Below are 8,988 nucleotides of genomic sequence, written 5' to 3'. Positions count from 1 at the left end.
TTACAGACAGACAGAAAGACACAGGGATACACACACAGATGGACCAAGCCCTTTATATATATATATAAAATTTACCAGTTGGAGATGCCCACCACAATACACTACAACCTGCTTATTCCTCCAGTGTTCACTGGGTTGTAAAGCACTATCAGCAAAAGATAACATTCCCATTCCAATTTTATACTTTATTTCCCAACAATCAGTTTAGAAAGTTGACTTGAAAGCCTGATAGCTACTAGCTAGGAATATTACTCTAAATAAATTGCATAAAATAAACTGTTCTTGATATTATCTTATGAAGTCCCCTGTTTTGCCTTCTTTAGGTGCTGCCTCTGTCTGCTGACTCATAAAAAAGAAAGAACCACAAGAAAAGCCACTAAGTAGATTTCATTTTTATGAGATAGGAAAAAAAGCCTATTTCTGACATTTTTCACATCAGAGAAAGTGAAAATATTCTCTCCCCTCTTACACACACACAGAAAGCAGTTACTCCTAAATTATTATTCCTTTACTTTACGTGGTATCCTTGATTTTAGATCATTAATGCTTTTTGGTACACTGAGGGCACATCGAACAGATGTTAGAGAATTAAGCTACATAGTACATCTTTACTCAGCACTTAAAATTATGGCTTTGCATTGGATTCTCACCACAAGCATTTCAAAAATTGGAACTCAATCAACCCATAGAACATTTGCTTTCCTTTTTTCCCTTACTAAGCAACAAAAGTAATGAGGGCGTTTGGCTGCTCATGAGAGAGTGAGCTTGTTTATGTGCTTATATAGTAGTATATACTACAGCCGAGGACGCTGCCACTGTTTTACTTCTGAAAGTTCTTCTTTCGTATGGCATCCGATATCAACTTCCAAATCTAGAAAACACTATCTGGTATAATTGCTCCATGTGCGGGTTCCATCTACCCCATCCGGGCATTTGCAAAGCCCCGTTTGGGCATTGCAGCTTTTGATTAAGCGTCGTGCTGTTTGCTGGACACCAAATTCACAAAGGGGGCTGTCCAAGACGTTTACCTGACCCATGCATTTCAGCTTGACCCATGCATTTCTGTCAAGGTCGTGCCCAATGGGGGACTTGTTTGGTGTTGGTATAAAATAGGTTTGGTAGGAACAAAAACAGAAACAGTAAGAACAGGTTGGTAGGAATAGGTTTCACCTTTCCCAGCAGTCAGCCTACTCCATTAGGCTGCCCGTAGGTTTGGTTCAGAATCCCCAGTCTCCTTTCAGGACCTCGCGGGCTTCATGTATAAATGGTTTACAACTTTTACGCCTCTTAAGCCTCCATCTGTTCAGGTCTTCACTTAGCAGTTGATGGAGCAAGTGATTTTTGTCATCTTGTGCCTCTAATGCCAGTAACGATGTTAGGGCCCATCTCCTTATATCATTTGATCTAATGCCTGAGCATACAGGGAGTACATCTGTGTTTAAGCTGCGCATCCTCATTTTTTTCCAATTTCAATTTTCTGAAAATTGACTGAAAGCCAGCAAGAAACAGTCAAGGTAACGGACTCCAAAACCAAAAACTCCTTTTTTAGCTAGTCTTCCTTTCTCTAATGGCTCTTGATTCAACTTTTTAGGGAAGCAATGTCATGTCTTATGATAACAAAAAATGAAAAATTAAACATTAACCAGCTTGTTTTCCTTCCAGCTAGCACTTGTAGCAAAGCAGGCTTTCTGAGCCATGGAGGTTGTTCAGAGGACAACAACTCTGCAACACGATCTGATACGCTTGCACAAACATCACTGGATGCCAAGGGCTTTTCTGGAATACAGTTCACTTGAGATTTAACCAACTTGTCATCTGGATCCACAAGAAAGCAATCATCTCTAGGTCACAAGTGTCTCTGCCAGGGGTCTTGGTGCAACAGCCTAATACAGTCCCTGAAAAACTAAAATCTCGACAGAGTTATCCGTAGAAAAGACTTGACCAAACTATTCCATCATCATTTGAAACATGCTTTGGTACCGGAGGGGAATCCAAACTGAGAACAGGACCCATAATAACAGCCCCAGATGTATTTGAGGCCACAAGTGGGTCACAGTACAAACTTCCAGGCTCTGAACTCTGAAACTGAAACTCACGGCCTCAGACGAGGGATATTGTGAGCGCTGTTTTATATTCATCACTGCCATGGGAGAGTTACTGCAATGAATCTGAACCCAGGAAAACAGGGCAATCTCAGAGTATGACACAGCAAAGGAGAAACGCAGTCAGAAAGGTCTTTTCCTTGGGAATGATATTTATAACCAGCAAGTACGATAAACTACAGAAACCAAAACTGAAAAGGAAACAAAACTTCCAAGGTTGGGGTGCAAGCTGGAGCCCCCTTCCCCAAGGCCACACTGTCCTCTCTGAACTGAGCATGGGGGAGGCAGAGGTCTTTGCTTGAACACACATGCAAGGAGAGGAAAAAACTGGGCTGAGGTTTTCACTGCAAGCAGGCGATAGCTTTGTACCTTGTCATTCCCTGAGGCCGCGAGCTATTTGGCAACAACCCTGTAACTATGCCAAGCGTGTCACCCTGCAGCCAAATGGACCACCTTTCACTTCCATGGGCTGCCCATTGCAGAACAGAAGGCTTTGATTTGAGGTGGGGGGAGGGCATGGGGGAGTATTATTATTTTGAATTTGCAAGCAGAAAAAAAAGGGGACAACAGATATAAAAGGAAAGGCCCTCCCAAAACTTGACAGTGGCACTCTGAAATCACAATCACTGTAATGGGACCTCCAGCCAAAACCTCCTCCGAGCACTGGGGCAGCAATAGCCCCCTCCTCTACCATGAATCGTAGCAGGGACAGACCAGCTTTTCAAACAAGTATTTATGATCAAAGGGCAGCAGCATATGATAAATATTTATATGGTCCATTAAATAATAGTCTGTATAAATATTATTCAAAATGTGTGTGCTGGAAACCACAGACTTCCCAGTTTATCCTTAAACAAATGTGCTAGTTTTCCCACATCGGCAGTGAAAAAGAGAGAGAGCAGGCAGAGAGACAGCCATTTGCAAAAACATTTCAATAAAAAAAGAAAAAAGAAAATCCTGAACATTGTTTGTTTTACTTTAAAAGGAATGACTGAGAAGCCAGACAATCATTTTGTTACAGCTCAGTACTAAGCTCAGTTTGTCTTACCTTACTTTATGGTTATCAGATTGCCAAGACATACTCTTCAGATAAAGCTACTGTACAAGGAGACACTACAGACATACACACACACACGCACACACACACACACACACACACACACACACACACACACACACACACCGAGCAGACTGGTGCTCAGCAGAAATATTTATCAGCTGCAAGTACAGATTTGGTGGTGTCATATGCTAAAGACTAGGAATTAGGAAGGATTGACACGTCTCTTTTAAACTCTGATCTTTGGAACGTTGCGGGCCATTCAAGCCCAGAGATCATGTGTAAATAGTATGTTTTTAGTACTGCAGCTGTGCTTTTCTAGGGATTATGGGGAAAAAAGATTAGCAGGGCATCAAATTATGTTTCATAATCTCAATATGAAAGGATCTAAATATTACGTTAAACAAGAACGGCATGTCAACATCACAGCCCTCATAGAAGGGAAAAAATGGAAGGAGTGTTTCTGAAAACATTGGGCCGCGTAGGAAAATTCAGCACTTTGACAGCTTTTTAGTGATACACTAAGCTAAATAATGGTAGCAGAGCAGTCCAGCTCACATCTTAAAGGGAATGTATTCCATTTCCTTCTCCAGGATATTCGGTTCCTGTTGGGACATGATCAAAGGAACAAACAGAAGGGTGGCTGGTTTTTTGTGGGGGGGAGGTAGGGAGCAGGGAATGGGATGGGGACTGCTTTTAATAGTGATTAATGCCCTGAAAGCCAAAGGGGCAGTGCTATAAACCTATGAGCAATGGCTTATTTTCAAATTCTTCAATGTCAAAAGAGAAAAAGCACACTCACAAAAACTCCATGGGCTTTAGAGTTTGTAACCATGCTGACAAGGAAAAGAATGAAACACTCAAACACTTGCTCTAGGTTGCTATTTATCACTGTATTGCTATTTTATTCAAAGTAAAAAAAAAAATTCTAGTGGGTTTTTTTTTTTTTAATTCCCTGGTAGTACTAATTACTCTGATGGCTCTTTCCCACAGCAATGCACTCTCCAAGGATGGGGAGAATGAGATGAAACTAAGAAGTGACTTTTCCAAGTTCAGTAACAGTCATGCACCAGATCCTGGCATCCAAATTCCCAGTCTCAAACTCTGACTACCTGCCTATTCCACCCCACAATTTCTTTATAATATAATACTCAAATCGCTGCACACCAGAACCAAGAACTGGATTACTGAACTAGTAGAAACCCCGCCGCCTCCATCTCTCTTCACAACTAACCTCCAGTCTAAACCCATGCGGTCTTCTGATCTTCCAATTCTGTTTTCCTTCCTAACCCTCAAGATGTATTTGAATGAGCACCGATGTTTTTATCTTTTTATTTCTAGTCGTCTCTGCTCTCATACCCAACGGTGCAAGTCTGAGACATTCTTGATTTATACTAGCATCGCTAAAAGCAAAATTTGGCCCCTCCATGATTTTGAAACCAAAAGCATCATCCAAGTAAATTGTCAAAATGACCAAAAAGCAACACAGCAGAGCACAAATGAGTAAGCAAAGTGGTTTTATTTTTCTGAGGAAAGAGACTCAGTCATTGATTTGTGAGAGAAAACTCAGCTACCTAAGCATGACAGATGTCAACAAAAATCACCTCTACCAAATGAACGATAAAGCTAATAATTTCTGAATAATTAATTAAACCAGTCTGTGGCATAGCAGGAGACTGATGCTCTTGTCTTGAGCTTTTATACAAGGTGCACGGTAATACCGACCAACAGGCTCCTGGTTCATGCCTGTTGTCCCTTGGTACGATCATAATACAAATCATAAATCAGATACACTGCAAATAATAATAGCGGTGATAGAAGTAATGCTGCTTGTGAATTTTGCCCTTCTTTTTCATCGATGGTTCATTCAGAAGCACACCTCAATCCCTACTCATCACTTTGCTGCGCTCAACTGCTCAATGAATAATTCAGGTAAAAACATCTCAGCCTTTGAGATGTCTCCAAGCAGCTCACTGCAAGTCACTGGTTGCGCTGCATGGCTGAACTCGTGAGTCAGATTATATCATTCTGCTCCTTGAGTGGATACCTGAAGCCTTTCTGTGAACATATGAAAAACAAATAGCAAACAATAAATGCAGGTATGTTGAACAGCAACAGCAAGAGGAGGCAGACAAGTGGGAACACCCTGAGCAGTGGCTGCCCGAGACAGCCAGCAAGGGTGCGTACATCACCCAAGACAGGAACTACTTCTCTCTCAGTGCTCGATGTGGAAAAACAGCATGCCAGTAAGATGTCTTGGGAATGAAGAGCTGCTGAGCAGAGTCAGAGCCAGACCTACAGAAAGCTAGCTCAGGGGGAGAAAAAAAAAAGGCCCTTGCAGCCCTTCAGTCTCCAGGCAATTCCCAAGGCACTGCCGCTCCAAGACGAAATGGTGATGAATAAAGAGGTTGTTTGCATTTCTGGGCTATAAGCGTGCATTCCAGCTCCATGACTTCTGGTCCTTTCGCCACCGCATTTTGCCTCCTCCTCATGTAAGAAATGACCCATGAAGCCTTGGCTCTTGGGTGAACTGCATCTCTTTACCTGTTCCCCTCCAGCATGAGAGAGAGCAGCAAACTGCTCTCTCTGGAGCAGCAGGCAGGGACTGGCAGGAAAAAGGAAGACAACAGAGACCTGCAAAGAAAATGCGGGTCTGCCTGGCACATGGAGGCAAAGGAAGAAGACACAGGAACTCCTCTGTATTTCCAACTGCAACTACTGTGGGGCAGTTTGGGTCGAATGTCACTTATAATGAAGGTGCTTGATCCTGCGCCCATTGGAATCAGTGGATCAACAGCAGATTTTAGAAATCTTGTAACATCCCCAGTACTCACCCAAGTCATGTAACTCTTTTAACAAAACAAGAGCTACGATTCCACAGCGCACTGGACGTCGAAAGCATTGACCTCTCCACACCAGAACAGAGCCCTTGCTTAGGAAAGCTGTTGCAGCCGTGCTGGCAACCACCCCTGTCCTCAGTGGGATCACTGTGTACCTGGAGATCTGGTAGGAGGGGCTGTTTTCTTTTCCACTAACGACGTGAAAACAGAAACTGTGCAATCCAACTATTACATGAGATCTGATTCCAACAGCTGTGTGGCTAGCCAACAAGAGGCAAGCATACCCCCGGGAATGCAGAGATCCCCCTGGAGCAATGTTGACTCTTTCATGACCATCCTAACCTAGCCTAGGCAGGGGGAAAGAGAGAACAAGGTGGCTATGACACTCAGATTCATGAACATTAACATTTAAGCTGTTCACCGCTTTTGTTTTCCTCTTTGCTACAATGGGAATGAGAAAGGACGGGGGAAAAAAAGAGTGATGCCTGACTGACATAAATCATGTAATGAAGAGAACCTCAGGTGGGCCTATATTGCTCAAGTTATGATTGCAGCTTATGCAGATACACTCAAGTTAGCTTTAAACTACGCATCTCAGGTGTTAGTGGCAGTCTACCACAGCATAGTTTCTCAGCCTGTGGTACATGTACCCCTGGGAGTACATGAGACACAGACAGGGGGTATGCGGGTACCCCAACACTCTCTCTCCTGCCCTCTTTTCCTTTCTTTCTCACCCTCAAAACTTCAGGAAAAAATTTGGTGCAATTTAAAAAATTTAATTCCCCAGTAATAATTTGGTGTTCAGCCCTCCTACCTTTGGCCAACATCACCTCTAGCCCAGGTACATACTTGAGATGTGCACCCCTGGTGTAAAAGGCAACCCTACCCACACCAGATCAGTCATCTGTCATGTCATAGCCTTATATACACAGCCCTTCTTCCAACATATGGCACATATTAGTCTGTAACTATAACATCCCCTGGAAAATTGAATGTTGGGGTACTTATTAAAATTTTCAGAAGTTAGAGGGTACTTGCTACTTAAAAGGCTGAGAAACACGGTACCACAGCAACGGGAGATTCGACATGGGCTTGACATGCAAGCCCAGGACCCCGATTAAGAACTTGAGCATGTCACCTTCAGACTGCGGTGAGGTCACACTGCATGTTACACCAAGGATGAGTTTGGCCCTGTATATTTAATTACATCACCAAATCACTATAAAAATTCTTTGTTCCAGGTTCGCAATTCAATAATATGACAAAACATCAACATTAGCATATTGGCTGAAATCCACTGCACTTCCCAGAAAGCCTCTAATATTTAAACAACATCTGAACCAACCATCTATAATTACCCATGACAGACACTGGAAAGCTGAGGCCAGTAGTAGATGCAACTCTTCAATCAATTTTTAAAGACATGCTGTAAACCACTTTTTTTGAGACACTCAGCCCAGAAGCAAGTGTGTTTCTGAAGCCAATTCCAAAGTTTACTATACAGTACTTGTTCAGTCTTGCATAGTAATTGGAAAGAGTGACAGCCCTAAGTAATTTGTCATATTAAAATTAAACATTTATTTGGGCTGCTAGGCAATCTGCAATTCTAACACCTTGGCCCCGAAGTTCCTGTCACAACTACTTAAAAGGCAGCAAGGTTGTACATTAGGCTAGTTTGAGAGAAACATGTATCCAGGACATAAATCAAATGTCAGGTTACACTGTACATGTGTAACAAGTCCCCCTCCCCTTCTTTCTATATCATAATCCCAGAATGGTGATGGAAAAACCACAAAGGCCTATCTGAACCTAATGTGATCCACCCCTTGTCTCTTCTTCATGACTACTCTTCTCATATAGTCTGGGATCTCCCTATCAGTCTTCTTTGAGATAATCCCAAAGACCTATGTTCATAGTCATAATAGCATAGGATGCAGAAGATACTAAGACAGGGGCTTCACAAGTTGCGTTCCCTCGGGCTTCCTCAAGACACCATATAACACACAAGACCTCACATAAGCTGGTCTACCAAAGGCAATGAAGAAACCATAGATTTTCAGCTACCTTCTTGTGATCAACCCAAATGCTCCCCCCTTCATCAGACAAAAACGTTAAGACGACGAGACTGGCAGCCTAACATCAGCTGAAAAAGCTCTTAAGAGGATGGGAAGATTAAAGAACAATACTTACCAGCACTAGCAGGCACTTTAACCCATTGATCCAATTTTAGACTACTCAAATAATTAAAAAGCCTACATCAAGCAGTGTTTGCCTTTTGGATCCTAAAAAGGGGAGGAAAACCATGAAATCTGTTAGGGACTGTACTAATGCTACTGATTTTACGCAGTTACTCCCACTACAGAGATGGATTGCAGGATAAAATCCTAAACCCAGTCACCAGAAAGAGCCAAGCTGCAAAAACAAGATAGGCAATGTAATCATTTCTCATCCTTCTCCTTAGGGCCCTGAAATAGTCCAGAATCCAAACCCCAACCCAACAGAGGGAAAAAAGCAAAGCCCTGACATTATTGGGTTTGTAAGGGTAAGAAGGGTGAAGAACCTTACTGAGGAGGCATAATCTGAGTGAGAGATAATGACTTGCTGCTCACTTGGAGAGGGAATCATTATTTATCCAGTGCTTGTCATGGGGTCAGATTTTCCAAACATGCGTGGTACCACTCGTCCTCCCCGTTCATGCTTGTAGCACCACACAGAACACACGGTGGGGAGGCAGATGTCCATGAGGATCCATACTGGAAGTCCCGGTGTAGCTATTTACTTCTCCACTGGCCCTGTAAGTAAAATTTCTAACTGGTTCTTAGAGGCTATAATGGTGGCAGCTGTCCATACATAAGTATCAGGACTCTCCAAACTTGCAAGAAAATAGAAATAACCCCAAACATACTCATGTAAAAGAGGGAACTATTGATATCGGAGACCCCTCTTAAAAATTCCATTATATTTTATTACCATTTTTTTCCTAAATTAG

At 42.5% G+C, this 8,988-nt stretch overlaps 1 protein-coding gene across 6 annotated transcripts in view; it reads right to left on the bottom strand.

Annotated features, from left to right (window-relative positions):
* The window catches only part of FGGY (FGGY carbohydrate kinase domain containing), a 421,503-nt gene that overhangs the window by 192,205 nt on the left and 220,310 nt on the right, over positions 1 to 8,988 (bottom strand). The window contains exon 1 of one of the 6 annotated variants that reach the window (XM_019531526.1): positions 3,151 to 3,255. The exons of the other annotated variants lie outside the window; for them this stretch is intronic. The gene's annotated coding sequence lies outside the window, so the exon portion shown is untranslated. Of the gene's footprint in view, positions 1 to 3,150; positions 3,256 to 8,988 lie in introns of those variants that run through there. 6 annotated transcript variants of the gene reach the window in all.

Source organism: Crocodylus porosus, unplaced genomic scaffold, assembly GCF_001723895.1.
Source record: "Crocodylus porosus isolate Cpor-Errol unplaced genomic scaffold, CroPor_comp1, whole genome shotgun sequence".
In the NCBI taxonomy this organism is placed as follows: Eukaryota; Metazoa; Chordata; order Crocodylia; family Crocodylidae; genus Crocodylus; species Crocodylus porosus.
The sequence above is the reverse complement of the archived record's forward strand: the minus strand, read 5'-3'. Positions and strand labels throughout refer to the sequence as shown.